Raw genomic sequence first — 17688 nt, forward strand, 5'->3', positions numbered from 1 at the left:
AGAGACTGTGGTGTTTCTTGGGAGATATGAGCAAAACAAGTAGTCTGTAGGGAGGGAAAAAAAACCCAAAAGCAGTTTTCCTACCCGAGGCCTTATTAATTGTCCCACAAAGCAGGCAAGTACTATCTTACTTTCTATTTAGTTTGAATGGTGTTGGTCTATGGTTCTGATGCATTTGCCTGTGAAATATATATGGTTATAGTAAGTGTGATTGTCCTAACAGATTATCACAAGCTTTATGTGGTCTCAGAATGGCTTTCAGAAATGCTGCTCTGGTTCTGCCTTGGCAGACCTGAAAAGGCTAAAAGGAGAGAGCAGCCAGGAGCATACTTTTACCAAGGATGACTCAGAAGTTTAAATGGACACCTGCTGACTTTGTTTTTCAGAATAGCTGTGGAAGATTGACAGCCAGTGCTGATGCTCAAACCTTACACGGTTTTTGAAAGTTGTCAGTAAATTTGTATGCAGTGAACACTGTTGTATTAAGACTCGCCATTACAATGCAAAGTTACTTTATGAACATCAGATTAAAGGCATGTATACAATATGGTTACACCATCCCATTTAAACAAGCAGTAGACATACGACATATAACCCTACTATAATCTGATGTAGAATTTCCTCTGGAAAAATGAGGGATAAAACTACACCAGCATAAATGTAGTGTCTACTTCTGTTCTGGGGTAGCTGTTTGCTCAATTCAAACAGATTACTACCAGGTCCCTTACCATGTAGTGGTGAGACATTGTTATGTGGCTCATAACTGAAACACACTGATCATGTATCTCACTGGTTCACAGCCTTTTCAGTCAGGGTACCATTCCACAACTTTTTGAATTTGGTGGCACCCCAGTTGAGAGCCACCGTTGTGCTGCCTTCTCAACTAGGGTACTTCTGCTGCTGCCACCAGATAAAGTGCCCCACACACTTGTGGTTAGATAATGCAGGCAGACACAAACTCAGATAAGCACCACCCCTGGGCCACAGCCCTTTCTAGTCCAGCCCCACATGTACCTCCTGGAAACAGAGGTCCATTATGTTGCTATGGTCAGGTGAAATGTTCCCACATCTTGGTTTCCAGGAGACATGTCAAAGCTCATCTGGAAAGTGGCTGTGGCAAGAAGGAGCACTTCTGTCTGCATTATGTCATGCAGGCAGGAATGTCTTTTTCTGATGCAGCTATTTCCTTGTTCATCTCTGCTACATATTTTTCCTTGTTCATCTCTTGTATGTCTCCTGGAAGCCAAGGTGTGCAGGAAAGCTTAACTTGGCTGCAGCCCTGGCTGTGGCAGCATCATCATTGTCATCATCATAGTAATGACAGCCCTGACAGTTCTCGAGGCACCATGGCTATGAACCAATGATCCATCTGCTCTGGTCACCGAGGTAATGTATATCAGTATACAGAACAAATGCAAATTATATTAGTGTTAATATGTCACATGCTCAGGCTCCAAATGTGTTCCTTCATCAGGTGGTATATACTACACCTTTTTATTTATACGATCATTAGGAACTATGAGAAATGGAAATAGCCAAGGCCATATGATCTGGTAGGAAGAAAACAGTGATGGGTAGAGTCCTCCTTCTGGGAAGAAGTTATGGAATCATGGTCATGAGCATCTAGTTCAGTCATTTGCAATCTTTTCCTAGAGCAACCCTTGCTTGGCTGAGTTGACAGATAGGAGCATCTAATGTACCTTCACAAGATACCAGGGTGTAGCTGCCATGTTTTATTCCATTATGTATCTTCTCCTGTCCTTCTTTTAAACTATTTTCCACCTTTTTTCCTCCCTCAGTAGAACAGAAGAAGTCTACATGCTCTTGGAGCAGAGTTGTCTGGTTACATAGGTTCTTGTAGCTTATATGAATTCCATGAGAATAGAAAAGAAAAACAGGAATCTAATTATCTGCCTGAGTCTACAGCTCTGTATGCATGGGCTGCTCCAGTGGCCAGTTGTATTGAAGCCACAGTGAAACATGGTTAGAAAGTGGATGACTTCCCAGGGGACACTTCTTAACTCAGCGCTTCAAGACCATATGTGCATTGAGAGTCAGGTGGTATCCAGTGTTGCATAACTCTCACCATTCCCCCTTACTTAAATTCCTAAATTGTTAGCAAAACACATGGATAATTTTACATAGAAACAATATGTTTGAAAGAAGCATTTTGTCTTTTAATTACTGTATGTCAGGACAAACCAGACGTCTGCTTTTCTGTGACATAGTCTGTTTTTGGTGAACATAGAAGCTTGAACTCTAGCCCTACTAAGAAAAGGACGTTTTAGTTTCCTTTTTAAAAACCTCTGTTTGCAGATTTAAGGTTTTTAGGTCATTTCCATATTTAATCCTATTTTCTAACTGTCACCTAATTGTCAAGACAACTCTTCTTGCCTTGTACCATGAGCTCTGTTGGGGAGAAAGGATGTGTGTTAGCAAGTCTGAGAAAGGGATTACAACCTTCACAGACGACTGCAATGTGAGACACTAATGTAGTATTGACTCTTACAGTCTGCTGCCAGCAACTGTCATCTCTGGCAGCAGCTAACACAAATTATGAAAGGCACAGGCAAATCTTTGGGGAAGCACTGGACTATATGCTTGCTAGTGAGCAAGTCCTCAAGCCATACTTTTCTCTCTTGCATCTGCTGGGAAATGACTCATTTTCTTACTCTGGTTTGAGGGGAAGAGAAAGAAAGTTCTCCTTTAATGTCTATCAAAAGAGGCAGGATGACCACATATTCCCAGAACGGTGTCTGCTGAATGGGTGCCTTGATTAATTCTTCCCCTAAGGGTCATTGGCTCATGGATGAGCTGAAAAATGACCGGGCACATCAATATACCCATGGACAAACAGAGCTGGGTATCTGGCTGCCCTCTTCCCCATGTGGATATTTTAATATGTTCTTTGTACCATCTGTCTTGGGAGCTTATTTTTATGGTGGGAAGAAACAAACAAAAATGATGAAAAGCTCAGATTTCTTGTTTTCCATCTCTCGCATGTGAGGCAGCATATGTAAGTATGCGAAAGAAGAATGTCTTGCACTCCAAAGCTTGTGTAGTTCTATCCCGACTATGCAGTTGGTCTAATAAAAGATATCACCCTAAGAAATCCTGACATCTCATATAATTCCTTGACCAACACAACTGCAACGTCACTTACAGCATCTTAAAGCAATCATTCTGTACATATGTACATCAGAGATGGTGTCTCATCAGCCCAGCTATCAAACCTTGCACCATCTCGCTAAGGAAAACAAGCACCAAACCTTTTGGTGGCCTTGTACAGCTAGAAGTGAAATCACAGAGTTGTCAACTGAGAGCGGATTGATAGTGGGTAAATCCTTTGATCCTGAAGAGCTACAAAAAACTTGTACAGATGTTAGTCTAATGCTGAGAAGCAGTTACTTCTCTGTGGGATAGGTTTTGGGGTGACAAGAGACTTCTGCAGTTTGGAGACAATAACTAAAAGATTTTTAAAAATACGGCCACTTCAGAGAAAAAATGTATCTTCTTACTTAAAAGAAAATTTTTGAAAAAAATGGAACCTCCTGCTCTGTTGTTTTATCCATGTGAACTGGAGTTGGAAACCTCCTGTTGACATCAAAATTATAGCAGCCTACAGAGAGACTGATTAAGTGTTTAGAAAAATGAAAGCTCTCAGTCTAGACTGCAAATTTTTTGTCCTGGAAATCAAATATAAGTATGGATGACTCATTTTTAGTTACCTCAGAGAATACTATATCCTATTCTCTGACTAAGATTTATTACTAAAATCTTTCTGTATATTCTGCATATATTATTTCAAAGGACTTTAAACATGACATGTACTGGCATATACTGTACTGGCATACGGTATAGTTGGTACAACAAGATACGCATAAATGCCTAGACACAGTCCTCTTAGATTATTCTCAGCCAAAACCTCTCTTAAAACCCAGGGAAATAGAGATTGACATAGCAAGTACAATGAGAAATATCCTGAAAAAAGAGTTTGCAACTCTTCTTGGCGCACAGTTTCCCTTTGGCTTAGCTTCCCTACCTAGCCTCTGCCACTTAAAATATACCTCTACTTTCTGGGACTCAGGGTAGGTTTATGTAGATCGGTAGGGATAGCTCATACCTCAGGTTAATAACAAATACATTTTTTTTCCATTTATGAAAGTGTCTCAGAACAATTCTCTCAATATGCTGGGTTTCTTTTCCTGAAATATATTATGCTATGTTTTCTGTGTCAGTGTGATATGTTGACCATGAGAGAAATATATCATTCTTTCCAGTCTCAAAACCTGTAAATGCTACAGCTACAGCCTGCCAGTTGCAAGGTACATGTACCATGTATTTATGATGCAGTTCCTGGCTCCAGGCCTGATCTGTTTTGTGACTATGGGCAATTTACATCACTTCATGCCTCTCTCCTTTCCCATCTTGTCTGTTTAGATTGCTAGCTTTCTGAGGCAGCAACCATTGCGTACTGTGAATATAGTGCCTAAAATAATGAAGCTCCAATATTGGTTGAAGTCTTTATCTCCTACTGTAATATAAATATTAACAAATCATAATGATTTACATACAATGGAAGCATTGGCTTTAGTATACGCCCACCTATCTTGTAATTTATTTTGTGATTGTCTTTGTCCTTTTTTCACTAATATAGAAATAATATTAATTCTGGCATGCATATGTAAAAACCAAAACATTTTTAAGTTATTGTATAAATTACCCTCCTTAGATGACTTCTGATGGCTTGATCCTGTGTAATTCACAACTGAGTAGATTTCTTCCCAATATCTTTTTCACAGTCGCACTCTGATTCTACCATGGCCATCCTCATTAATTATTGGCCAACCCATCTCAGCATTGCAGGTCCCAGTCCTTTCTAAGGGATAATGCTTCCTTACCTTTTTTCTCTGAGGCTTAATTCATTGCTGTTTGTCATCTGCTGAAGGAAGGTGTACGGTATATAAGTGAGATTAACTTATGTGGTAACAACCTTAGTGTTTGCACAACAGTGGGTGTGTCTACATGTGTATTTACATGCACCTAAACTTAATGCGCCTTTGCTTAAGGTGACTTAGGTGAGTGTCTGTATGTGGACATGCTAATGCACATTGAGACCCATTAAATTTAGATGCAAATAGCTAAGTCGCAGTAGTACGCATGCAGCTGCACTAATGCGCATTAACGCGGTGTCTATCCATTGATGCACACCACATCAATGCGCATTAGACCATCTACACGTTTGCTAATACAACTTAGTTATTCACGCATAAATTGGATACTGGCTTTATGCAGGCATTCAATTTAGGCTTGAAAAGCCTAAAATTGTCATTTTAGGGTGCATTAAGAGTGTACAGATGTAGACACATGCAATTAATGTGCCTTAAATTGAGCTAATGCATATTAAATGCACACGTGTGGACATGCCATGTTTGTAAAAGAAGATGGGGGGGGGGGGGGTTGAAACCCAGCTTCTCTGTTCAATTTTTTAATGTACCTTTATTTTAAAGTACTCAGTTGCAGCCTTCCTTTCCCCTAGGAAACATACTCATCTCATCATGATCAGATTTGTTGTGCCTCTTGGTTTACATTACAGTTTCTTATGGCCAGAAATGCTAATAATTATGTAAATCATAGAATTAAACCACAAAGGCCACATAACCTGATTTCAACAGAAATTCCATTCTTAGTTAATTGGCTGTGCCTGAGTGTTTTAGACAATTCCATGATGTGGAAGATTACCTACTAATAGTTTTGAGTTCAAGTCCTAACCTAGGTCACTTTGACTTAAGTCAGAAGGATTGAGGACAGTACAGATGCAGAATTGTTCAACGTATGGTAAGTTGAGAACAACTTGCTCTCAAATGACTGCTGATTAATACTTAGTCTCACGTTCTGGAGGGTGATCTAGGTAGTCCAGGTTTCCCTATATCATTCACTTTTCCCCTCCTCATCCTTTTAGAAGTAACTTGATAAATGTACAGTGCATTTTAAAAATAATTTTGATTGTATAAATGAAGAGCATTTTGAGGGAATCAAAGTGAAAGAAAAGTATTCTAGCATTTTGTCTTGGATGCAGAGATGCCCAAAGCCATTTTTATTTCTTCAGGTAGTTGGTTTCATCATATAAGTCCAGCTCTTATGAAAGTGATGACCATGCAACGTAAATCTTTCCCTGTTTTGATATCTAGTTTTAATGTGCTTGTAGAATGCAGCTGTTATGGGTTATCGTGGCTATGGAATCTTGTGGAGCTTTAAATATGAGGGCCGAGACCATGAATTCGACTCTGTTGCTGCCCATGTATTAGTGGCACTCCCACCTCTATTATGTCAGCAGTCCTCCCCACATCTTTATACATATTGAATAATATACGGAATATGAGTGAACCACACAGGCAAGGCTCTAGAGATGAAAGATCTGTCTCCTGTAAGAACCTCCAGAAGTTGGTTTGAGAGAAATAATCTGAGCCAAGTCAGGATATTTGGTTCCTCCTCTTTGAAATGAGGTGGAAATATTTAATGATTAGTGGCTTCAAATGTTGGAGAGTATGGGCATTATCCCCTCGTGAGTGAATAGGAAATGAAAAAATAAATGTTTTCTCTATACCATGGTCTGGACTAAAACTTGACTTAAAGGAATCTATAATACCAGCCCCTGAGAAGTGTTAGCAGGCGCACCCTAGGGCATGCTGCCGCTTGAAAATTTAGTAAAAGGCACCCCAGCTGCTCACAAAGATTTGCACAACAGCTGTTGCCTAAACAGGGAATCCTCATGCATATCTCTGCCCCTAAGCTGGTACTCTTGACATAATTTACACCTTCTGAAATACTCCTACAGAGCAGTATTGCATTACCATTTGTGTTTAAGCTACCATAGTTCTAGATCCTCTGTACTTTCAGGAAGTTAATAGAACTCCTTATCAGCACTTGCAGTAGGCAGGTAGGCATTGCTTTACCAGCCGATTTCCTTTTTTTCTTTGCGTACAAGGATATTTTTTTTCTACAAGGTTTGATTTGCAGTGTATTGGTCCTTCAAACTAAGAATATGTTTGGTAACCATCTTCTGTCTTTGTGCAACCACAAAATCTTCATTTATGAGAGGTGTCCCGTCATTGTATTTTGCTTTCCTTTTCTATGTTTAGAAAAGCACTTAAATCAACCAGACACACTTAGGTTGCTGGAGGTTATGTGTCTTATACATTTAACTGGAGGTTTATCATGCTGCCATCATAATTTATCATAAATTCTAGTCAACCAGTTTGACCCATGACAGACCACCAGCTATGGATTTTCCAAGCCAGTCTACAGATTTTATTCCTGCATTTCTGTAGCTTCCACCAGGCCTTCAAGAGACAGGCCAAGTGATTCGGAGATTGCTGATAAACATAGAAGATATGACTCAGAGCTGCCCAGTGTTACCTCTTCTTCTGAGGTTACCAGGGCTGTAAACAAGAGAGAACAGAAATGGCCAGACAATCAATTTATAGAACATTGAAAAGGTCAAGATATTACAGTATGCCGCGCTGCACAGAATGTATGAGGCACTCAGATTCTGAAGCTTCGTTCTTAGGAAAATAATTGCAGTGCAAGGATAGAGTGGCACAAAAGTCCAACCTTGTGACAATTATACAAAGCAAATCCATTCCCATTACATTCTTATTGCAGTACTCTTGCGCAGTCCCTTTTGGATGCTGTACTAAGGCTCAGCTATTGTGTCTAAGCACAAATAGCTTATTTAACCAGGAGTTCAATTTGGAAATCTTAATGGCTGGGGATTTTTTTTCTTACATGGCTGAAATTATTCTGCTCATGAAGAACTGCTTGCCATGGTAACCTTGATCAACCTGCCATCACCTACAGGTGGTAGCACTGAATATTAGCTTTCTTTTTTTCTCTCTCTGTACTTTCTACCTTTCTTCCCTTCTGCCTTCCAGTTTTCACTCCCACTTTTTATTCTCTTCCATGTGTTATGGCTCTTCGAGGAGTGAAATTCAGCTGGCAACTCTTGGCTTCCTTCTGACGTGTTTTTTGTTTTGTTTTGTTTTGTTTTGTTTTGTTTTTTTTTTGTTTTAACTTGGTGTCAAATGTACCTAGTGCGTTAGATATGCATATCAATATTAACAAAAAATGGTGCCTATTATAGTAGGATTTTCAAAATTGTCTAAATATTGTAGGTCAGTGGAACATGTGCTCCTAAGTCACTTAGTCTCTTTTGAAGGGTTTGTCTACACTATGGTGGCAGCAGGTCTTGGGAAAGACAAGCCTCAAAATACCACAACTACACCCCACCCACTTGCAGGCCCACTCCAAACCTGGAAGTTTGCTGAGGAGGCTGCTCTGGGCTCTTTTCCAGTACCCACCCTTTAGCCTGTGTTGTCCAGTGTGCCTGAGAAGATCCTTACTGGAAAACTTCTGGATTGGAGCACATCAGCAAGGACAGCTGGGTGGGGCATGGTTGAGGCCTATCCTTGCCAGAACCTATTGCTGCTGCAGTATAGACCAGCCCTGGAGGCCACCAAACAGCCTGGTTAAGCCACTAATATCCTACACATTGAATTATTTTCTTTTAGTCTTTACACAAAAATGAATGGAGTGCAACTCAGGACAGGTCATCACAGAACTTGGTGAATGTCAGGATAGAGGAAAAAAAAAGGATGGGCAGCAAAACATTATTATTAGTTAAACATAAACAAATTATGTAAGGCTGCTGACAGATGTGAAAAAAAATTAAAAACAACGTGGAAGAGGAATAGCATCAGTTTGACCCAGCTCCCCAGCATCTATATAGTTCATGCACTTCAGGGGGGCTTTTGGCACTTTTTGGCACTGATTCAATCAGCGATTAGACAAAAGCTCCAAAAAGCCCCTTTGAAGCATGTGAGCTATACAGACTCTGCGTAAGTTGGGTCAAACTGATGCGATGCCTCTTCTGGGCATGTCCTGCACTTGGCACAGGGGTGTGCTGAGCTGAAAGTAAAGCATGGTTTGGTTTGGGCTTTTTCCACATCTGTAAGCACCCTAAGGGTCTACTTGGAAGCCAACAGTATCATAGCACTAATGCTGTTTCAGAGCTCATTGCAATTTAAAATGTATTCAGTTGTATGTTTGGAAAGTACATTGTTTACTGTGATAGCCTAAAGCTAGTAATGACTCTGCTTATCATTTGGTGGCTGCTATCTTACCCTAGTTGTTTTCAGCATGTTTAGTTAGGTGACAAGTGATAGTAATGTTTTTTTGTTTTTTTTTTATTATCTGCCTTCTGTCCTATTCTAGCCTTAAAAAATCCAGGCGTCGTTCTTGTTGAACAAGCAAAGATTTTGTTTCAGTGGCCACCTCAGGCTTTTGTGATCCGTGGATCCCTCTCTGACCTCTCTAAAGGGGTGATTTAAAGCATGAAAACCCTTGTTCAGCCTTCCACAATGGTAGCACCTAACATGGAGTTTTAGAAAATTAACAGAAGACAAAGTGGTGCATCCTGGCCAAATTGTGGCTGCAGAGAATGGAGGGGGGATGTGACAGCTATAGAATATGTTGGAAACTAGAGAAGCAATATCCCTCTCCCAGCTGGTGGTCTTCACTATCCTTTTTCTTCCACATGAAGATGTAAGATGGAGATTTCTATATTCCAGGGACTTCTTCACTTCTTCCTACAGGAGTATTTCTGGAACAGACTCCAAGTCTCTCTCTCCAAAACCTTTCTCTTTTCTAAATTAAGTGGCATATCACAAAGATCTCCACTGATTTTTTTTTTTTTTTTTTTTTTTTCATTCCTTTCCTCCCCAGTGTGGTGCCCTTCCCTCTTCTGTCTGCAAGATTTACTTCCTTTCTTTCCATATTGTTTTTGGTGGGCCCATTTGCCTTTATATCTCTTTCTTGAAGAGCCCTCCATCTTCTGCTATTCCTTCAGCTACAGCAAACATAGAGTTGCTGTGGGAACACATCAGCAAGATACTTTGAACACCATAACTTCAAAAGTAAAGACAGAAAGAAGGTGCCAGAGCAGAAAAGCAGCTGAAAGACCAAAGACCTGGAAAAATTCCTGGGCTTATTCTGCTTCAAGATCTGTCCCCACCACTCTCCCTACCTTCTCTCCATCCCTACAAAGTCCCCATGGAAATGCCCAACCCACCAGTCACCATGATATTGTGATTTCAAGTCTATGATCTGGTATCAGGGTGCCCAAACTTCCTAACCTCTCTAGTTGAAAATTAAAAGTTTTGACGTGGCTAAGAGCTGCAGGACATACATTTTCAGATGAGCATGCCCCAGTCAGTCATCTCTGTGTAGGTCTCCCAGGTGCAATAATATATATTTTTAATCGACTTAATAAGCAAGAAGAAAATAAAAAATATAATTTCAAGCCAGCAGGTCTCTAAAGAACGTGCTTATTTAACTCTCTCTCTTTCTTCAGGAGCTGCATTTAAACTGGCCAGAAGCCACAAGTCACAACTTGGCTACTTTTATCCTATATAATTGTGTCTCTCAGCATGTTGAAATGAGGTAGTATCATTTTAAATAGGTTGTCAGTTCTCTAATGGTGCTCACTATGTGCTATGGCTTGCAAGCTACCAGTGTTGTTAACATTACATCTATAACCCAACATTTCATTTTTGTGTATAGCTAGTAAATGATTGTTTGGCACCAAACTGTGCCAATGTGATTTCCTCATGTTGTTGATCATTATGTAAAGAGCAAATAAAACATCTGACAGTGCACCAGAGCAGAGTTTGTATTCTCTATCTGACCACCCATTATAACCACTTCGAACACTCTTGTGCTGTTTTATATATTTCCTTTTAAAGTACCCCCTGCACAGTATCTAGGCACAGTTTAGAGGCAGTACTGGAAGAAAAATCCACGATAGCTCTCTTCCCTTCACCCACCCTGAAGAGTTCTGAGTTGATGGGTGCCTTTTTCAAGATGAGTCAGTTGACCCTGCATGATTGATAGGAAAACAGTTGTCCAAAGAGGCGAGCCTTGGGACATAATGACAAAGTTTGTTCTCAGCTTGCTCCCTAGCAGTAGAAGTTCCATGGCCACAACCCTTTTCCTGAGGAAACTTTGTAACATGTTCCCTGGGATCTATCAGTGGTAGCATCCAAGCAGGGCCAGGTTAATCCTTTAGCAGGTCCTAGGCAAAGAAACTTGTGGAACCTGGGCCAATCAAGGCCCCCTGCCCCAGTGCTGTTACCTACAGGGAGCAGGGTTGGAGCCACCACTAGGAAGTGGTTGCCACAGTGTTGAGGCCAGCAGAGGAGGTGGGGAAGGGAATGGAAGGCAGATGGGACCATTTGTGCCATCACCGCAAGAAAAGGACCGCACTTCCCCTTCCCCCCTGCCCTTACAGCTCAGGGCATTAGGCATGTGCCTAGTTTGCCTATGCATTAATCTAGCCCTGGGTCCAAGGAACACTTGTGAAAAAAACAGGGCCTCAGAATCTTGATACTGAATATATAAGCCCAGCATATTAGTGTGATCTAATCTTACTGGTCTGCTGACCCATTCAGAATGAATGAAAAATAAACATTTACCGTGAATAAATCATTTTAGGGCCAGCAAGCATAATTGTTATAGGAAGGTCCTCTTCCTGCATGAACCTGGTTACTGACCTGGCATCTGAAAGATATGGAATGCATTTCTAGCTCTACAGATGGGGGGGGGGGGGGTTCTTTAGTTGAGTAGCTACAGAGAGGGACTATTAGATGAGCACTATTTGCAAAATATAGAAAAGTAAGGCTGGAAGGAATCTCAGGAGGCTATCTGGTCTAGCCTCCGACTCAAGTCATCCTCAGACACAGGGATCTGGGAGGAAGTGTAGCCCAAATCTTCTCTGGTTTTCCAAGATCCTACAACTCTCCTTTCAGTGTTGCAGTTCCAAGAGCCACTGAATATGCTACTTTCAGTTGAAGGCTACAGAGCTAGCCTGGACATTTCCCTGGGGAAGCTACCAGACTACTGGTGGCAGTTTTAGCTCTTGGTTTGGGAATGCAGTCACTGCTGAGCCACTAGGAACAGACTGATGACATCCTTCAAATGTCTTGACTCCTTGTCCAGATCCAGGAAACCACTGCAGAACCAGATGGGAAGATTGATGCACTGGGCAGGAACTCTGAGCCCTCAGGAGCAAAGCTCTGGACTAGTTTTAGCAAAGGTACAGAATTTGTAGGATTAGAGGAAACCTCTTGGGAGTGTATCTGCTCATCCAGTTTTCTTTTCAAATTGGAGGAGCTGACATGCTACTGCCCAGACTGCTCTCATCTTCCTGCTGCTGTTAGTTGTAGTGTGGGGCACAGGAGAGAGACAGAGCTTGGCCCCATGTCCAAGGATGAGGTCATGGAACAGAAGGAGGACCTGAAAATATCAGTCTGCAGGTCTGGTATGATTGGGGTGAGTAAATGGGGAAGTTTGTGGAGTAAGAGCCCTGTGGCCCCCAATTTCAGTGATGTCTCCTCAATTTCTGTTTGTACATTTGGGGCCAGATTCTATTCCATCTGTTAGGCACATAAGTGAATTTAGGCTCCCAAGTACAATTCTATTCCAACCTGCTCAAGTCCCTGAAAAACAGTGAGTGTAAAAGGTGGATTTATCCCCTTGCTGTTTTCTTGTGACTCAGTTTTAAGGTTAAGACAACAGTGTGTTACTACAGTACTGGAATATGCAGAGGATAAGCTTAGAACTAACGGTAGGTTTTGAATGGCTCTTCCAAATCTGAGAACTGCCTGTTCTCTGCCTTTTCATGACTTTTCATTCAGGTGTAATGACCTTTCTCAACATCCACCAGTTATAGCTGTTATGATGCCAGTGTTTTCAGGACAGTGTTTTAGGAAATATTTTCACAGTGGAGTCTGTATTAGAAATAGAACTGTATTGACATAAATTGGTTCTGGCAATACCTATGAACACCTAATAAACCTGATGGGATTTGCACGTATGTGTCAACCAGGCCCCCCCACTTTTTAGACACTGAAGCACCTAACTCTTATTCTGTCACCCAGTGGCAGTCACAGTACTGAGTTAGGCTCCTTACATAATGCATGGGGAGAAGTGGGTGCTTAACAGAGGGATTCACAGATGTCAAGAAGCTGAGCAATGAGGTTCTACTCAGTTAAAAACGTTGAAGGAGAGGGTCTGGGCTTATGTGCCTCAAAGGTAGGTAGGCACCTAATATAGGTTGCTCCCTCTGGCCCACTCTGGGTCATTGTAGGCAGCCAAAGTGAAAGGGGTTGGTGTAGGAGATTAATTTCAAAAGAAAGACCCTTATTGCTACTATTGCCACATCTCCACAGAAGACTTTCTGATTTATGTGAAACTTTGGCAGATCTGACAGAAACTTATTTGTATCTTCCAAGCAGACCTAGGCATCAGCACTTTCTCCCATTTGCCTGCAAAAACTCTACTGCACCAAAGTTGCTAAGCAAGCTGTAGAAGCGTGTTTCTAATGTTAACTTCTAAGCATGGCTAGAAAGCACTTCAGGGTACTCTTGCTTTGTGTTTCTGAAAATGTAACTTTTATAATGGCTTCTGGTTATTGTATTTGTGACACCTCAGTTTTCCAGGTTTATTTTCATCTGAAATAATTTGTGTTTTATTATTCTTAGCCATGAGCCATCTCCCAAAGACAGACTAAACCCAGTGATGTTTTTCACATAAAAAATGAGGGAGAGATCCACCCCACAAGCATACATAGTTGGTTAGAGAGGAGGAGAAGGAGATTGGAGATGGTTTTCATTTCCCAAATCTGCTTTATTTAGTGCAATGTTTTGAACCAAGCTCTCTTGCTATCCAGGAGAGAGCCCTAGCCATTTGTTATCTTCCCAACTTTCTTTTGTTGAAGATGTTCTGATCTGTTTAAATAAATACTTGTTGAATCTTGAATTTGAGCCTGGATCTTCCACATCCTCATAACTGTCCTAAGGACTGGGCTATTTGGGTTTAGTGGGACACACATACATGTCTTGTCCCTAGCTGTCTATTGCATGTGTTACGTACACCCAAAGCATACTTACTGGATTGGGCCTCTCAGGTGAGATGGGTGGGACAAAGCCACCTTTGAGACCCAATCAGGGCTTAGCATGAGGTCGAGCACTGAGTGGGTTAAAAACAACAGGAGATAGGCAGTTTTATGCAGGACTTTGTGCAACTTTATGCAGGACTCTGCAGATATTAAGCACTTGTAAGATTGGACAGTGGTTTTGTGAAAGCCATTTCCACTATTTCAGTTTGGTACCTGAAGGGCAATTTAGGTGCCTAAGTGTCTTTCTGGGTCTGGTGTCTAGGGCAGTCCACAGTAGAAAAGCTTCATAGGAAACTCTGCAGTTATAGTTTATTATTTTTACTTAACTCTTTTCAGCAATGCAAGATTAAGATGCAGCTTTCCCTTTGAACATCCATTTTATTAGCAAATGGATGTGGTATTAGGTGATGGTGTTCTTGTTGCTGAGTGTAAACTGTTGATGCTCTTTATTCTATACCAAAATATACAGGATGTACAACATGGATGAGTTAACAAGTATGATAGCTTTTAGATTTCCCAGCTTTTTAACCTTTACCCTTAGCAGTGCATTAACAGTATATTTTTTTGCCTTCAGTACAGTATGTCTTTTGGAAAAAGAAATACACATTTTCACATGTGAAACATGAATCTTGGGTATAGGCACATGAACAAGGTAAACTAATGTGACGTAAGCTAATATGCCAATTCACAACTCATTACGCTAATCTGTAATTTGTGTGTCTTACTTCACAGTAAATGTAAGGTAGCCTACACTACCTGAGGCATTTACACACAACAAAAGCATTCACATAGGCAGTATTGAACAGTATGCGGCTGGTTATGTTTGCTCCCTAACTTGTTTGTGCCCCCCATACCTCTTATAAAAGAAGTTTTTCCAACATGAAGCTTTAGCAGACATAGGATAGTAATGCACATGATAAGTAATGTTGAACCTTTTTTTTTAATGATTGCTAGAGATTCACCTAGAATTTGTGGATGAGTCCATGGGCAGGTCTAGGATTTTGAAAAGTGGGATGCAGATGGCACTTTGTGCCATTACCTATAACACAGCACATATTTTTCTACAATTGAAACTATAAGTTCACTAAAAGTTTTACTTAGCACTATGTTAGTCAGTTTAAAATCAAAGCAAAACAAATATAATGTGATTGGCACAAGCATTAATTTGCTATATCGTATATTATGTATAAAACAACAACCCACTCAGCAATACTACTCAAAAGATATTGTTTCATTAGTCCAGTAGTCATTAGAATTAAATATTTGTTTTTCAGATTCGTAAGACAAAATCTAGCCCTTTTGAATATCTTGGCAGCATATCCAATGCTCAACTGAAAGTTATTTCCATACCTGAATTAATGCTCACCTGGGTTAACATTTCCATACCTCAGCTAATGTTTTTAGCTAGATTTAAAAGCAGTCTGCACGGCTGTGAAGTGGAAGCTATGTTACCAGGAACAGCTAATAAACAGCAGAATTGCAATGGAAGGGATAGCCTGATTAGTGGAACATCAGTACTATTAAAATGTGAAAGTCATAAGCACCTGTGGAATGAAGGGTTTAGAAGGATTCAAGTAGATTATAATGAGCCATAAAATCAAGTGACTCCCTTATTGCTGCCTGAATAGAAATGGTGCTGTTATTCCCAGAGTCAACTTTAAGCTTTGGGGAGACCAGGAATTAAAGGGGAGAGGGGGCATGCTGCACTGCTGCACCTGCTCTGGATCTGCCCCAGTGAGGTTTTCTGTCCTATCATGATGTAATTTCTAAGAAACTGAACATTTCAAATCCCCAGGACTGGATTTATAATTTTGTCTTTATGTTTTTCTTTGTTTTGCCATTCCACTTATATGAGTAGATAATTGATCTCATTTAAATACACAAGACAAGATACTGCAATTTTAAATTAATGCATTATCCTTAATTATCCTAAATATCTTTGAAATAAATTTACATTTAAACAACCTCATCTTTTGCATGAAATATATGAATTTCTCTCTCATGGGAAGAAACTACAATGTAATTCAGTCTACTATTTTCCTATCCAAAATTTTGCATACCTGATTTACAGATATCTCGAGAGTACCTGAAAGAAAATTCCCCTTCCTTTTCTACTTCTATCTGGCAATATTTCTTTGTTAAGGATGGAAAGACTTGAGAATCAGAATATGTTAGATACTAGAAATACTCCTTGTTTCAAGGTTCCTATAACCTTAGAATCTAAGTACTTAATCATTCCCCAGTAAGCTTCAATAATGTTGGTTATCTACAATAAATGGCAAAGAGACTTAATTTAAGGAAATATTTTCTCTGCAACATTGGAAGCAGCCTCCTGAAATAGTTACAGTCATTGCAAAAATCCTTTCTAGTAAAAAAGGCTCAAAATACATGACAAGCATTTCTTTGACCCAGAGGCTTGCTTTCCAGTGAACTATCAATGACAACCCTTTTCGTCAAGTGATTGGGTTTTGTATTGCTTGGCAGCCTCAGACAGACCAACAAGCTCCCAGCATTGTGTAATGCATGAAGTAAAATGGCTGAGCTAAAAAACAATAAAACACATGCTCCAGGGGAGAAGTATATCCACCCAACTTTGTCAGAAACTGAAAGAGAAGATTACAAATAGAGTAGACCTGGATGGAAAGGAGGTGGAGTATTGTGTACATGCTGCCATCTATTAAAAACTAAACTCTTCTGGAAATTGAAGTATTGTAAACAGAGTAAATGTGACTGTGTCCGTACTTGGAGCAAAACAAATTCATCTGAGTGTAGCTATACCAGCAAACCTGCACTTTGGGCCAGAATAATAAAATCACCATCCTAAAATGAAAAAGCTACTCCAGTGAAAGCAGCATTTAGCCTACTGGCATCTCCATGAGGGGCTTTTCCTGGCACAGCTATGTTGGTCAGCTGGCAGAAATCTGCAATGCAAATAGAGTTTGATGTAATTATTAAATCTGTGTCTGTGGACACTTATAAGAACATTGAGCCAAAGCTCCCTGACTGCTTGGATGACAATTATCATTTGTAATAGATATGTATTACCTGAAGTCTTCTGTCCCAGATATACTGTTTTATTATTAAAATTTTAATACTGTCAGCCTCCATTCTGCTATATGCCTTAAGGAGAGACCGCTCTAAGTGCTCCATAACTTTTTATTGTTCTTTGCAAACTGCAGGCCAAAATCCATTTTATTTTCTTTAGGTAGCATAATTAGTAAATTGCAATTTATGTTGGGATTTGGATAATTGGGCATTTGCAGACTCTTGACTATCAACACCTGCTTTTGGTTTAGCCCTTTCCAATGCACATTCTCATTTCCTTGCATTTAGGTCTTTCAGACTATTATTTTTCTTATGCCTTAATATTTTCCTTACTGGAAATGGCTGGTTTCAGTGGCTGCCATAACTTAGGATGGGCAAGTACCCCAATATTCAGTAGGCTTTTTTTCCTCTAGCCTGAATCTAAGCATCATTTCATTAGCTTATTCCCTTATCTGCCTCAGTGTGCTACTGAGTAGAGGGGATAGCAGCTAACCGGAACTAGCAGTGCTGGCTAGGCCACATAGGTATAAATAGAAACTCCCAAGCCTGGCGGCAGGTAGGAAAAAATAGTTTTAATGAATTGAATTTCAGTCCCAATGGTCTTTCAAGCCTGTGAACAATCTTTCCCC

Source organism: Alligator mississippiensis, chromosome 4, assembly GCF_030867095.1.
Source record: "Alligator mississippiensis isolate rAllMis1 chromosome 4, rAllMis1, whole genome shotgun sequence".
NCBI lineage: Eukaryota > Metazoa > Chordata > Crocodylia > Alligatoridae > Alligator > Alligator mississippiensis.